Below are 15,978 nucleotides of genomic sequence, written 5' to 3'. Positions count from 1 at the left end.
CCCTGCTTTGCCTACAGCAAGGGTCATTCAGTGAAAAGCAAAATATTTAAAAGAATAATAAAAAGAGACTCTGTCAAATGTAGAAATTCATCAGCACAGTAATAGAGAAATACATAAATTTATCCAAACAGACTTGTCCCAATAAACTTTTCTCGCTAATTTTTTATACATTTTACTTACTAAAGATACTTTTATGCTGCAAAATGTGAAGCTTGAGAATGAAACCTAGCACAGCCAAGCAAATGTAATATGATCAAAATCACATGTTGAACTACATCAAATCTCCATGTTATATTTTACCCTGCATGAAGATGTTCCTCACGCTCCCCTATACTGATGCTCATGCCCTCAGTTCATGTTCCAAATCAGTAGGTAGGCACCAGCCTGCAGACGCCAGTGACAGCTAGTGAGGAGACAGCGCCATCTACTCACCCTGGAGAGAGCAGGGCCAACTGTGCTCTCTCGGGGCCTAATGGCTAACTGCAGGATCGCAATTCGAACCAGCGATCCTCTGATCATAGTGACAGAGCCTTAGTCCGCTGGACCACCCGGAGGCTTTTTAAACTCTTCACATGTCTGGTTCCATTCTCCATCACCGTGTAGTTGTACGTTTCTACGGGACTAAGCATTTCACAGCAAACCTCTTTGAGTCAGTTTATTCACACTAGCCTAATTTAATAAAGCAGACGTTTTGAAAACAGGGTGGAATTCCCCTTTAAATACATTGGTGGAATTCATAAGAAGATGTTCTTCAAGGTGGGAGTTGCCAATTCATCTTCTGTCTGCATTCCCCGCTCGGACACACCATTTGTATCTGTTGCAGCCCCACTCACTGCTCCAGCTCCCAGCTGCAGAGATGTGTAATTAGAGGCATGTTCGCAGTCAGTGTGTATCCGTTAAAAAACCCAGCTGAGAGGAGCTGTAATGTGCGGCAACATTCACCTGGCGGAGTGAACAATAACAGTAATTACAGATTATCACCGAGCCGGGCCATTAGCGCCATAGAATTAGGGCTCTGTGCTGCTTCAACCTTTCACCTATAGTGTATTTACACCTCCACATACAGACACACACACACACACACACACACACACACACACACACACATAGTGAAAGCTGCTTTCAGCATACCTGGACCAATGTACCTTGTTAAGGGTCTGGTGCACTTTATAGAGTGCTCTCTGGGCATCAATTAAGGCGGATCTACGCACCCCCAACCAGATAATCCAATAAACCCCCCCTTTCTACTGCAGAGGACTGTTTTACCGGCCTCGACAGTATCAGGGGATATGGGCTGCCTGTGATATTGAAGACTTGAGGACTTGCCCTAATTGGATATGTTTTCGGTAGAAAGAACCCCAAGTAACATTTCTTTCTGCTCGATCATGGAAGGATCTAGCTGTCAGAGTTAGGCAGGAAAAGAGGAGCTCTCTAAACTCTCTGCGCTCATTTGAAAGCATTGTTAGTTCAACTAAATGATAAATAAATAAATAAATAAATACAGGAAGTAAGAAAATAATAAAGTCCAATAAAAGTTTGCGAGTAGCTCATAAAACTGCATAGGAACTGAAGTGTGTTGGAAGTTGGAAGGCCTTATATATGTGGTGACTGTGCAAGTCTTAACAACAAGGCCCGAATTAACCACCATTATGTGTACGCCAGGACAAAAATAGGGCCCTGTAGTGCTAGGAATGTGCAATGGCAGCATTAGCTTCTGACGCTAACAGAACACAATGAAGCTAAGAAGTTACATGCACAAGCAATCTTCAGGGAAGAATCGTAGGAAGACTTGTTAAAGCTTTTAGGCCACAATCAGTAAAGGTTAAGTAAATGTTTGAGAGGGAAAAAGGAACTGTGTTTCATGAAAAGAACACCTTACCAACTGTGAAGCATGGGGGTGAATCTATCAAGCCTTGGGGTTGCGTTGCTGCCAGTGGCACTGGTGGTACTGCACAGCTGGCGGACAGAAAGGATTCAGCAAAATACCAGGAGATAATGGCGTCATTGTCAGCAATGGCTCTGTACCTTTAAAGGCCATAGGGGACATGCTTCCTGTCTATAGAGACACAATACTGTGTTGTTGTAGGTTAATCAAAGTATCAATACATGCCTGAAGCCCCTCCTCCCAATCAAACATCCTATAAACCTCATCTATACCTTGTTCACGTGTCTATGACAAAGTTTTTGCAACCCTCCACCACCTTGCCTCATCCCTTTTACTCCGTCATATCTTATACCTTATCAGAGAGGGAGGCCTGGCTTTCGACCACAAGCAGAAGCCTTTAAGAGTTCTTTCTCCTCTCTGCAGTCTCACCATATACTGATGGCATGGTCCGAACTAGCAAATGTATAGTTTATGTATATGTTGTGTACTCTCTGTCCCTATACTGTGCTGTTTGTACTGTTTATTAATACAAATAATAATAATACATGAATAAATAAAAACAGAAAATGTCTATCTGTGAAAAGATCACGACTTACATTTACAGCTACAGCATTTAGCTGATGCTCTTATCCAGAGCGACTTACAGGGTTCCTCGTATTAAAGAGGTGGGCCAATGTAGTGTTAGGAGTCTTAGGAGTCCAAGAACTCCTAACTCGCATAGCCATCCAGACCTGCAATCGAACGCCAGTCTCCCACGTGGTGTGGTGGCTCACTGGCAGATAGTGGTGTTATGTGTTGCACCAAATCAACCACTACAACAGCACAATGATTAAGGAAAAAGCACCTCACAATATGCCATGTCCTACCTGAAGACACAAACAGAGGCATTTGGAATGGCCCTGTTAGTCCCCTGATCTAAACATCATAGAGGCTATTTGTGAACAGACCTTAAACAAGCTGTGCAGCAAGACAACCCAAGAATATCTCAGAACTAAAAGACTTGTAGATGTTACCAAAAGTGTTCTGTTGAATATTACACTGGTCATCATCACTGATGGTGACTAGGTGTACCAGAAATGCAGACTTTCTGGAGATGCAGATAGCATAGAGGTTAAAGGGTCAGGCGCTTCAGGGTCAGTCAGATATATCCTGTTGCCTAGCTCATAAAAGTCCTAAAGACTCACCATCTATTTAAAGAATACCCATTGTTGCCCCTCCCTTTAGACATAAACCTGCAATAAAGCTGTGTACTGAGACACAATACTTGGGAACTTGAGGGAAATTTGGGGGAACTTGGGGAGATTGGGGTTGAGCTGCCTGCAGAACAGATTGTGGTTTCTGCACCCCTGCTGTGACTTCTGCCAAATGGGGGTTTCCTAAATCCTGACTTGGTATGGTGCCCACAATTGTGATCTGGACTAATAACCTAGACTTTATCTTAGAGAGGACCCAAACAAATGAAAAGACGGCCTACTTGGCCACATACGAAATCACTGATTGCTTAAAAACACCCTTGAAAAGGTACAAATGTCTCTTTTCGGATTGACAGCACTTTCATCTGCTGAGAGATTTGGCCATCCTGAGCATTGATTATGGTCTAGACCCCAGATCCATCAACCTCTCTCAATCTAAAAAAAGACCAATCGTTATCACCCAGTTAGAGCGTCTACCGCCTGCTTTAGGATCTGTACCCACGCTACGAGGAGAGAGGACATGTCTCGCTAGGCGTTCTGTTGCTTTCCTTCGCCATATTTCATTTCCATCACAGCGTCCTCCCGTGCCTTACCAGCTGCCCCCGCCCCTACAAATCACGGCAAATCAAGCAAACGGAGACCATCTAAAAACACCTTAAGTGACAATCTACTGGGCAGGTTGTGGATCGAACAGAGACGTCGCAATGACATCTATAATTACCGAGCGCCTTGAGCGTGGACCGAGTAGCCCGTTTACACCCGGCAGGACGCGGGGCAAAACCCGCCAGGTAGCACCGCACTCAGGTGGAAACAACAAGGCCATAAATTGGGAGGTATCGATTGGAGGAGCGAGGTGGAAAGGTCGGGAGAGGCTTTCGATTGAGATGCTCCATGAGGCAGATGGTAGTCGTTAGCCAGTGGGCCAGAGAGACTCGCAGTCAGACGGCAGCTTTCGGTTGGAGGAAGGGCCTGGCCTATTGTTCCACCTTTCTGTCAAATGACAAAGCACTTCTGTTCTGCCAGGCTACGAGCCACAGGCGAGGCTGCCTGTCCCCAGAAAAAGAAATTAATAAATGAATGAATACATGACACAGAGTCATCTCTCGCCTCTGGAAAATGTGTGACGCATGTGTTAGCCAAAGAAACCCTCAACGTGAAGCTTGCTGAACAAACCATGCAAAACCTTCACGCAAACAGAGCTCAGAGGGACGTCTTTCATGTGACGTTAGGTTCATTAAATGCTTCAAAAGGACAGAATATTCTGCTGGAACGGCTGAAATATTCGTACAATACCCACAGAAGATGAGACGTCGGTGGGTGGAGGAGCAATTAGAGGTGACAAGACAGCGTCGGGTACACTGCAGATCATCTGGTGGAGTAAGAAAAGCAGTTCCACTCTTTGAAGAGGTTGGCGGCATTAAATCAAGGCCTTCACCAGGACACTGTGTTTTTCTGTCCTTGTTTCCGAGTGACTCAATGTACGGGACAGCAAGGACCCTAGACATCAGGACGGGAAGAGCCGCCACCAGTGAACCAAGCAATCCAAGGTCCAACTCCATTAGAAACGGACGATGCCTGGCATGCCATGGCTCTTTATTTTTTTCTTTTCACAAGAAGAGGTTGTCCCTCAAGGTGAGGTTGTGAAGAGGCTGTCCTGCCATCCGTTTATGTAACCACTGCTCCTCTTACGTGATCTCTTGCTTTCTTGCTCGCTCATCAACACGCTTTCTCCCTCCCGTACAAGGTTACTTCATCACGTATTCAATTACAGACAGCCATCTACCCAAAGACACGTATAATCAGTAACACAACCTAAAGTGTTATCTGCACAATAGCTGTTATCTCCATAGAAACCACTCCTGTTCTGTTGGGTTATGTTTTTTTTGTACTATTGTGCTTTGGCACCTAATGCTTTTCCTCCCCTAATCTCTCTGGATGGAGCTCTCTACAATCACTGTGTTTTCAGTAGCGTCGATAATCCGCTTAGTGTCCTTTCTTCTGTAACTAATCAATCACAGCAGAAAAACATAAGCTTATTACAATGTATCACACTCCCATACTCCCCAGTCCTCCATACAACCCACCCAGGCGCAGGCACATGCACATTTGGATTCCTATCTTTATGGGGTCTTTACATGTAACTCAGTCAAATCCTATCCCTGAGGAGCCCACGGACCAGCTTTGGGCTCTTAAACCTTAGAACAGAATAGATAGTTAAACAGGCAGACCAATAGATGGACAAATAAATGGACAAAAATATTGGGACACACCTTCTAATCACTGAATTCAGGCGTTTCATTCACTCTTGTTGACACAGATGTGTAAAGTCAAGCCTCTAGCCATGCAGCCATGCGCATTAGTGAAAGAATGGGTGGTTCTAAAGAGCTCCAGCGTGGTTCTGCAAAAACAACAAGTCAGCTTGTGAAATTTCTCCCATCCTAGATCGTCCTCCATCAGCTGTGAGTGGTATTATTATTGAACAGTGGAAGTGTTTAGGAGCCTCAGAGTGTCAGACCACGTAAAAAGTTACAGAGCGCGGTCAGGGCCGAGTGCTGAGCTCAGAGCATAGTGCAGAAAAGTCTCCAGAGAGACTCCAAAGACTCTGCAGAGCTCCAGACCTGCTGCTGTTAGAGCTGCAAAAGGGTGACCAGCTTCATATTAATGCCTATGGGTTTACAATGAGATGTCATAAAAGATGTAAAAAAAAGTGTAATCTGTAGGTGTCCCAATACTTTTGTCCATATTTGATCGGTAAATAGATGCTAACATCTTTGCTTTGTTCAAGCTAGCCCAGTAGCATTAAAATAAACTCCATTGTTAGCTTGGCTTTAGCTCAAGAAGTTAGCATGATCAGATCTGCCTATGCTGTGGTGGTCAGCGGGGCGGACAAGACGTAACAGCGTGTTCATTCATGTACTATCACACCTATCTTGCATCTCTGTGAGTGTGTGTGTGTGTGTGTGTGTGTGTGTGTGCGTACGTTAGGATCATTGTAGGGTTCAGCAGTTTCAGGCTAGCTGCTGAAAGGGATCGGTAAAGAACCCACGCTGACAGAAGAATAAGCTGAGAGGCTCTCCTTATATGAGTTTTCTGTCCTAATGCCCAAAGGTGACCTGTCTGCGATCTAAAGCAGCTAGAGCCACATTCAGCTGACCGTCTCTTTCATCCCGGGTCGAGAGACTTCATGATAGGGGCTCTCAGGGTCAGCTGATGTCCTTGAAGGAAGCAGACAATAACCATAGCCCTTGTCTTTCAGCTAACCCATGAGCCAAATTGCTGGAAACCTGTCAGGCTCAGAACGAGCACATGAGCTCCAAATAATTGTTTTGCTTGACGGTTAGCTGGCTTCTCATTACATGATTGGGAATAATAACACTGCTATTGTTTTTTAATGAGTTGCGGCTGTTCGGATAATAGCGAAAGCTGGGTGTTGTCAGGCTCACACCATGATTTTGATCTGCTGAATGAAAGGAGCTATTTGGCTAGCCGAGTAATGGGTTTCAGATTCTCTAATTAATTTGAGAAGAAGGTCTGATTCATTTCTCTTGCTGAGGCCTACACTGAAATAGTCTCGTACAATAATTAATTGCATCCTCAGACATTAATAAAAGCACATTAGGCTAGAATACAGTTGTGGTCTCTGGGCAATTAGGGCAGGTTTTACTAAAGGTTAGGTCATTTCGAACTTTTCCCTTCGTTTGTTTTATGATAATGAGGCCAGAGTGCAACTATAATACACACACCACTGTTGTATTGGCTCATTGAGGCATATTCACTATAAGGACAAAAGTATTGGGACACACCTTAAGCATTGAAGTCCGGTGTTTCTTTTAGTCCCATTGCCACAGGTGTATAAAATCAAGCACCTAGCCATGCAGTTGGAGCAAATGGTTGTTTTAAAGAGCTCACTGAATTCCAGCATGGTGTAATAGGTTGCTGCTGTTGCAACAAGTATTAAAGAGTGGAAGCAGTTAAGAACCACATCAGCACAACTTACAGACAGACAGCAGGGTCGGGCAGAGTGCTGAGCTCAGAAAAGGCTCCAACGCTCTGCTGACTCAATATCTGCAAAGCTCCAGACCTGCTGTTAGAGCTGCAAAGGGGGGCCAGCTCCATCTTAATGCGTACAGACAAAAGCTCTTGTGTAGGTGTCTCAATACTTTTGTCCATATAGTGTATCATAGTTAGGAATATTGTAAAAGTGTTACCACTCTGATAGCAAGAGGAAAGCAGACCACTGAAGGCCCAGTAACGGCAAAACAGGTGGTCTATTGGCATTTTACTCAGCGTTTTCAGGGCAGCCCACCAGTGTTAGACAAATCAGTGAGGACTATCAGTGGGGTCCCGACCTTGTCTAAACAGCAGACCAATACATGTAAACCCTAGTTTTAGGCTTTCAGAATTGGCCGGCAACAGGTTCATAGGTTTGTCTGAAGTCTCTTTATTCAACTATTTCAAGATATTTTGAATTTGACATTCTAAGATCCCTTTAAGCTTTAACCAGCATGGGTCTTTTGGGGGTTGCTTGAGGTCTTCTTGCCCACACCCCCACCCTTGGCACCAGACCTTACTAGCCTGCAGCACTACGCCTTGCTGTGTTTTGCATGAAATATTCTTTATTATTTTTATTTTTTTTGCCGTAACTAGAGACTGTTGCATGCAAACCCAGGCCTAATAATGAAGGTGTAGTGCTGTTCATTACCTGACGAATGCAGATCTTTCCTGCACTGGGAGTACCTCAGTGGAATCCGACCATCTACCTGCTTAATTGGAGAAATTTGGACCCCCTAAAAGATGTGTTGTAATTGCCACCTAGCCTGACCTCTCACGCTTGTTCTTTGTGTCATATAAAGAACATGGCTCATAGGAAGCAAGCACAACTACGAGCCGAGTTCATTATCCGAACCCAGGCACTTTTCCACACTCCTTTATCATTACCCTATAAAGAGCTTTCACATCAGACGTGTCGGCAATCATTTCTGCTGCTCTCTGCTGCTCATTTCTCCATTCATTCCTTCTCACTGTAGCTCTAACTGTGGGAAATTAAATAAACCATCCTGCAGTGTGACAGTTCACTCAAGCCACCGTGCAATCAGTAGACACTGTTTTCATTTCCTTCTCTCTGCAACCCAAAAACCCACTCTGCCTCGGGTCACGGGCGATGAGCCCTGTCAAACGCAACTGGTCGTCTTTGATCCCTGAGCCATAATAATCTCTCAACCTTCTACGTGACCATGAGAAACGCCTCATTTTCGCTGCAATATTACGCCAGCAATAAGCCAAACTCTGCCCCATCCAGGTCCGAGAGATAAGCTGTGTCATGCATTTTACAACAGCTTGCCAGCGAGGGAGATAAGTGAAGGTATTCTGAAACTCCCACACAGTGTGACTAACAATGAGCATACTCCTTATGTTAATTACGAACCAAGCAGAGGAAGTGTCTTTGTGTGGTTATAGATTTCACCCATCCTATAGCAGCAGCTAGCTCAGGGCCATTGTTCTAAACGTCCAGAAACTTTACTGGGTGAGTACATATCAAGAGTTAATGAGTCATTTGCCAAGGACAAATGTTCCACTCAATTTAGGAGCCGTGGCATTTTGTTTCATACCCCTTTGGGTGATTTAGGAGAATTTATTCAAACATGCCTCAAAACTCAATGGGAAACTGACTTACAGACGAAGCATGAACTTTTTCCTAATAGTGAATGGGATCTCATTGGGACCAGTTAGTGCACCGTCTCATCTGCAAGACACCTGGCTCTGTTAGAGGTGTTCTCTATTAGCGATGGTAACATTCTGGGATAAAGTAATTAAGAGGTACCAGCCTTCATAGTGAATGACACAATGCACATTTGTGAGAGAGTTCAGGCCAAGGATGTAATCAGACATCTTAGCATTCACACTGTAAACGTTTGTGCCCACCTGCACGAGTGGGACGAGTCATGGGATAGAAGTTGGCAAATAAGAAAGTTTGGTAAATAAGAATTTGGTGAAGAAAATAATTAGTTGGTTATTAAGAAGCTGGCTATTAAGAAGCTGGCTATTAGAAAGCTGGCTATTAAGAAGCTGGCTATTAGAAAGCTGGCTATTAAGAGGCTGGTTATTAGGAAGCTGGCTATTAAGAAGCTGGCTATTAGGAAGCTGGCTATTAAGAAGCTGGCTATGAGGAAGCTGGCTGTTAAGAAGCTGGCTATTAGGAAGCAGGCTATTAAGAAGCTGGCTATTATGAAGCTGGCTATGAGGAAGCTGGCTATTAGGAAGCTGACTATTAAGAAGCTGGCTATTAAGAAGCTGGCTATTAGGAAGCTGGCTATTAGGAAGCTGACTATTAAGAAGCTGGATATTAAGAAACTGGCTATTAGGAAGCTGGCTATTAGGAAGCTGGCTATTAAGAAGCAGGCTATTAAGAAGCTGACTATTAAGAAGCTGGCTATTAAGAAGCTGGCTATTAAGAAGCTGGCTATTAGGAAGCAGGCTATTAAGAAGCTGACTATTAAGAAGCTGGCTATTATAAGCTGACTATTAAGAAGCTGGCTATTAGGAAGCAGGCTATTAAGAAGCTGGCTATTAAGAAGCTGGTTATTAGGAAGCTGGCTATTAGGAAGCTGGCTATTAAGAAGCTGGTTATTAGGAAGCTGGCTATTAGGAAGCTGGTTATTAGGAAGCTGGCTATTAGGAAGCTGGCTATTAAAAAGCTGGTTATTAGGAAGCTGGCTATTAAAAAGCTGGTTATTAGGAAGCTGGCTATTAAGAAGCTGGCTACTAGGAAGCTGGCTATTAAGAAGCTGGTTATTAGGAAGCTGGCTATTAGGAAGCTAGCTATTAAGAAGCTGGCTATTAGGAAGCTGGCTATTAAGAAGCTGGCTATTAAGAAGCTATATATTTGGAAGCTGGCCATTAGGAAGCTGGTTATTAGGAAGCTGGCTATTAGGAAGCTGGCTATTAAAAAGCTGGTTATTAGGAAGCTGGCTATTAAGAAGCTGGCTACTAGGAAGCTGGCTATTAAGAAGCTGGTTATTAGGAAGCTGGCTATTAGGAAGCTGGCTATTAAGAAGCTGGCTATTAAGAAGCTGGCTATTAAGAAGCTAGATATTTGGCAGCTGGCTATTAGGAAGCTGGCTATTACGAACTGGCAATTAAGAAACTGGCTATTAGGATCCTGGCTATTAAGAAGAAGGCTATTGGTTATCCAGAGGTTGCCAAAAAAAGAAGTTGTCGAATAAGAAGTTAATTTCTAAGAAATTTGCAAATAGAAAGTTGGCAAATAATAATAAGTTGGCAAAACAGAAGCTAACTTTCTGTTGTGATGATGTTGATTTGATCAAAGAGGATTTAATCCTGTTAAGGATGTAATCAGACATCTTAGCATTCACAGTGTAAATGTTTGTGCCCACCTGCACGAGTGGGATGAGTGATGGGATAGAAGTTGGTGAATAAGAAGTTAAATAATAAGGTAAAATAAGAATTGAAGAAAATAATTTGGTAAGGCAAAGAAGTTGCCTATTAAGAAGCTGGCTATTAAGAAACTGGCTATTAGGAAGCTGGCTATTAGGAAGCTGGCTATTAAGAAGCTGGCTAATAAGAAGCTGGCTAATAAGAAGCTGGCTATTAGGAAGCTGGCTATTAGGAAGCTGGCAACAAAGAAGCTGGCTATTAAGAAGATGGCTATTAGGAAGCTGGCTATTAGGAAGCAGGCTATTAGGAGGCTGGCTATTAGGAAGCTGGCTATTAAGAAGCTGGTTATTAGGAAGCTGGCTATTTAGAAGCTGGCTATTAAGAAACTGGCTATTAGGAAGCTGGCTATTAAGAAGCTGGCTATTAGGAAGCTGGCTATTAAGAAGCTGGCAACAAAGAAGCTGGCTATTAGGAAGCTGGCTATTAAGAAGCTGGCTATTAGGAAGCTGGCTATTAGGAAGCAGGCTATTAGGAGGCTGGCTATTAGGAAGCTGGCTATTAAGAAGCTGGTTATTAAGAAGCTGGTTATTAGGAAGCAGGCTGTGAAGAAGCTGGCTATTAGGAAGATGGCTATAAAGAAGCTGGCTATTAAGAAGCTGGCTATTAGGAAGCAGGCTATTAAGAAGCTGGCTATTAAGAAGCTGGTTATTAGGAAGCTGGCTATTAAGAAGCTGGCTATTAGGAAGCTGGCTATTAGGAGGCTGGCTATTAAGAAGCTGGCTATTAAGAAGCTGGCTATTAGGAGGCTGGCTATTAAGAAGCTGGCTATTAAGAAGCTGGCTTTAGGAAGCTGGCTATTAGGAAGCTGGCTATTAGGAAGCTGGCTATTAAGAAGCTGGCTATGAGGAAGCTGGCTATTAAGAAGCTGGCTATTAAGAAGCTGGCTATTAGGAAGCAGCCTATTAATAAGCTGGCTATTAAGAAGCTGGTTATTATGAAGCTGGCTATTAAGAAGAAGGCTATTAAGAAGCTGGCTATTAGGAGGCTGGCTATTAAGAAGCTGGCTATTAAGAAGCTGGCTATTAAGAAGCTGGCTATTAGGAAGCTGGCTATTAAGAAGCTGGCTTTAGGAAGCTGGCTATTAGGAAGCTGGCTATTAAGAAGCTGGCTATTAGGAAGCTGACTATTAAGAAGCTGGCTATTAAGAAGCTGGCTATTAGAAAGCTGGTTATTAGGAAGCTGGCTATTAGAAAGCTGGTTATTAGGAAGCTGGCTATTAAGAAGCTGGCTATTAGGAAGCTGGCTATTAGGAAGCTGGCTATTAGGAAGCTGGCTATTAGAAAGCTGACTATTAAGAATCTGGCTATTAAGAAGCTGGCTATTAGAAAGCTGACTATTAAGAATCTGGCTATTAAGAAGCTGGCTATTAGAAAGGCAAATAAGAAGCTTCCACTTCATGTTTTAACATTTCAAACCTAACTTTCTTTTATGATGTATTTGATCAAGGCTGTCCTTTGTTGTTGCTCAGGATGTAATCAGACTCTTTAGCGTTTACACTGTGAGTTTGTGCCCACCTGCAAGGGTGGTTCCAGTGATGGTAAAGAAGTTGGTTAATAGGAATCTGGTGGATATGAATTTGGTGAAGGAAAGAATTTGGTGAAAAAGCTGTTGGTAAATAAGAAGTTGCTAATTAAGAAGTTGGGTATTAAGGGATTGGGCAAAAAGAAATTGCGACCACCTGCAAAGGTGGTTCCAGCGATGGGATCATAATGCATCTCCGAGATCAAGGCTCTTATGTTCCCCTGTCTTAAGTTGGAACATCTCCCTTTTTCTGAAAATGAGTACTGAATATGAGACTCTTATAAAAGCACCCACACAAACACACCCACATCCACAAACACACACAATAGACCTGGCTGAGAAAGACACATTCTATGATTTACAAGAGACAGCATCAATAATGGAGGAATTTAATCATTAATAATGTATCATCGGCTTGATCGTTCGTCTTTCTAAAATAACAGCACAAGAAGAAAAAGCTAAAGCAGTACGCTGAAGCTGTGTATTTCAGCTGGCATGAATAAATCAACAAGCATAGCAACAGACCTAAGTCCAGCATATTCATCTGAATCACGTGAGATGACGCCAGCTCTTTAGTTGCAGTTGTTTAACTACTGAACTGAGATGTGAATTATAATTCACTTGTAAAGAGTTATGAAATGTATGGATGCTAAAACACTGTCTGTGAAATCTTCCATAGGCACACTTCACAAAGCATAGCCTTGATCACACTAAACCCAGAAGCTCTGACGACTTGCACTAGATCCAGATGCAGATCTCCCCCTGAGCCTTCCCAAATAGTCCCTCCAGTGCGGTTTTCATGCTCAGTATCAAATGATGTGTTGAAAAATTAATCAGCCACTCAAGGGTAGACCTATCACTCATTGAGAGTCTAAGCTAAAACTAAGCTCAAACATCCTTTTGAAAAGTACTTTAGCAACTCCACCAGGGCCACAGCTACCATAAAAATGTTACCAGGGTCTATTTTGCAGAAGACTGACCTTCTTCACCTAATAAATAAATCAATCACTGGTGCAATATTAGGAGTGACTATCTCCCCTGATGTTTAGATTTTAGTTTTATTTTGAGGGGTAATAATTATAATTCTTTGTTGTTGAGATGTTTGGCTAAACTATTATTTTAATTATTTATATATTTAATTATTATTATAATTATTATAAATACAAGAAAGAAAAAAGTACATGGACCCTTTGGAGTTATCTGGATTGTTTCTTTGACCACTAAACACTAAATACAGTCCAAATAAACTGATAACACACAAACAGCTGTACTGTACATGTCTTTTACTGAACCCTTTGAGTGAACATCCAAAGTGCAGGCTAGAAGAAGTAAGTGAACTTCATTGTTCATGACTTCCCCAAGAACTATGTGGCCAAAGCTGTTTCAGTGAAGGAGTTGATATCACAAGTGCTTAGACAATGGAAGTCTATCTATCTATCTGTCTATCTATCTATCTATCTATCTATCTATCTATCTATCTATCTGTCTGTCTGTCTGATAAGCCTAGACTGATAAGCAGAACACATTTACCCAGTTGCTTCATACCAGAGTAAGTGAGCGGTGCAGAGCGGTGCAGAGTGGCGTGGAATGGGGAGTGGAGTGTCATGATTTTGCCCTGAGCAAGGATCACATGAGTGACATGAGCAAAACGGCAACATACAGCTCGCACACTTGGCAAGAGTCTTAAAAAGTCATGAAAATTGCTTGAAACTATCTCAAGTCATTTTGGAGCATTTCTATTGGTCCATTCATCAGGAAATCTTGACACAAAATTGCTGGGTTCAGAACGTCAAAAAAGTAAAACAAGAAATGCCAGACTACCATAAAATTGCCAATGGCATTTGGTTTGGAACCAAGAGATCTGCTCTTTATTATGAAAAAGGTTCTGTGGCATAAAATCACCATGATTATGTACCATTTTATGTGAACCTGCCTGGTGAAGCACTGAGTTTTTAGAAACACATATTTACAGATGTGAAGGGCCTCATGAACATGGCTTGTGTTCATGCCACAGTAGCTTTGCAACTGGCAGCCAGCGTAATAACAATGCTAACTCTGCAGTAGAAAAGCTAAAGCCATGGGAGCAAGGCTGAGTGAGGTCAGTGGCCAAAGCGCAAACACAGTGGTATCAATGCTGGGTAAGGCTGGCATTGGGCATGTGCACTTCAACAAGGTTAGCCAGTCACCAAAATCTTCTAGCCTCTTCTAGGCTGGTCTGCTAGGCAGTCCGGCAAACCTGGTGTGAGGTCAGGCTGTCACAGAAAATGAGCTTTCTCCTCAAATCGTCTGCCAGACCAAACACCTCACACTTCATAATTGTGTACACCAGTATGGATTACCTGTTCCTCAGCGGAGGAAATATTGCTTAATGGGAGAACATAAGCTAAAATAACAAATAAAACACCTATTAAAAATACAACTAACTGAACCCAAGAGCAAAGAAACCTTGGGTGTTCACCCCTTTCTCCCCAAAGATTTAAACATTGATAAGCTAACAGAGCAAAGGTGTGGAGTGCCGGGTTGGTCTGAACAGCATGTTCTTCCAGGTCGTCAAAGGGTAGGAGCCCTGAATAAAGCCCTGTCTCTCTCTTGGTGCAGTCTTGCCTTGTTCTTTTATAAAGCCGTGTGCTCATTAATCATAGATCTGCACCTACAGAAACACATCGTAGAATACATATAGCACAGCAGAAGCAGGCACACGAAGGGAATATCACGACCAAGAGTTGTAACACATCTAGATTGCAGCCAGCAGCCGAATTACATCAGTCAGGAAGGCTGTTGGCCTTTATGCTGCAGACATCTCGTCCTGTTTACCAGGACTTCCACGGCAAAGATGGATGCTTGCACTCCAGAAAGGTACTGTTTAAGAACTACATCTGTAAATGACATGAACCCTGAACCCCTATTTTCACCTGTTATCTACAGCTACAGTCAGGAGAACACTACTGTATGGCAGACCAGTGTTTCTTCACCTGGATTCTACCATGGCATTTCACCAATACACAGCCGATGGTAGAGAAGATCAAGCTTTGAAAGCCCTCACAAATGGTTAAGATAATCTTCCCTCTGCAGTGTTTTGGTTCAAATTGGACATAATAATTCTTTTTAAGTGTTTCCGACATTTGTCACATTTTGTTATGCAACAGAGCTTCGGGACTTTCTGAAACCCAACATTCATTCATTTAAGTTGGCCGAGCACAGTGAGCACAGTGGCCAAATCCTCAACCAAAGCATTTCTATCAATGCTGTCTACTCTCACCATCGTCATTAATGATTATAAAAGACTCCTTTCACCATATTGAATCATTAATGTTTTCCCCTCTGTCTCGTAGTCAAGGCTATATCAAAAGAAAAGAAGCTGGCAGACATGAATCATGCTGTTCCATTCGCAATTGGTAGATGCTCTGAAAAAGCTCCTCACTATAATCAAAAGAGATTCTGAGATTTTACAATAATGAAATTCTGTCTCTATGACATTTATAAGCTGTAAAGACATTGGCATACAAATTGGAGAGAAAAAGACAACGTATTAAAGTGATTGGGCCAGCAATGAGGAACATGAATGTTGCTCTGCTTAAACTCCATTTAATTTTGGGACATTTTGATCCACAAACATTTAAAATAATTACATTCTTTTTTCTCTCCCAAATTGATACTGCCAGTTAACCCACTTATTCATAACTCCCCCTAGCACTAGCAATGCAAAAGCAAAGCCAGTCACCACGTCTTTTCAAACTGCCACTGCTCAGCTTGATTTAGGGTGTGTCAGTGTGTCTTTGCTATGATAACGGCAGGAAAAATTCGCCTAAATCTCTTAATTAATCATGGGTGTGTTTTGGGCATAAAGTGCAATAGACCAATCACAAGCAGCGCTGCTGTTTAAACGACGCAGGCGGAAGGAGTTGGCGAGGTGGAGGATAGCAA

Source organism: Salminus brasiliensis, chromosome 6, assembly GCF_030463535.1.
Source record: "Salminus brasiliensis chromosome 6, fSalBra1.hap2, whole genome shotgun sequence".
NCBI lineage: Eukaryota > Metazoa > Chordata > Actinopteri > Characiformes > Bryconidae > Salminus > Salminus brasiliensis.
Note: the sequence above shows the minus strand (reverse complement) of the source record.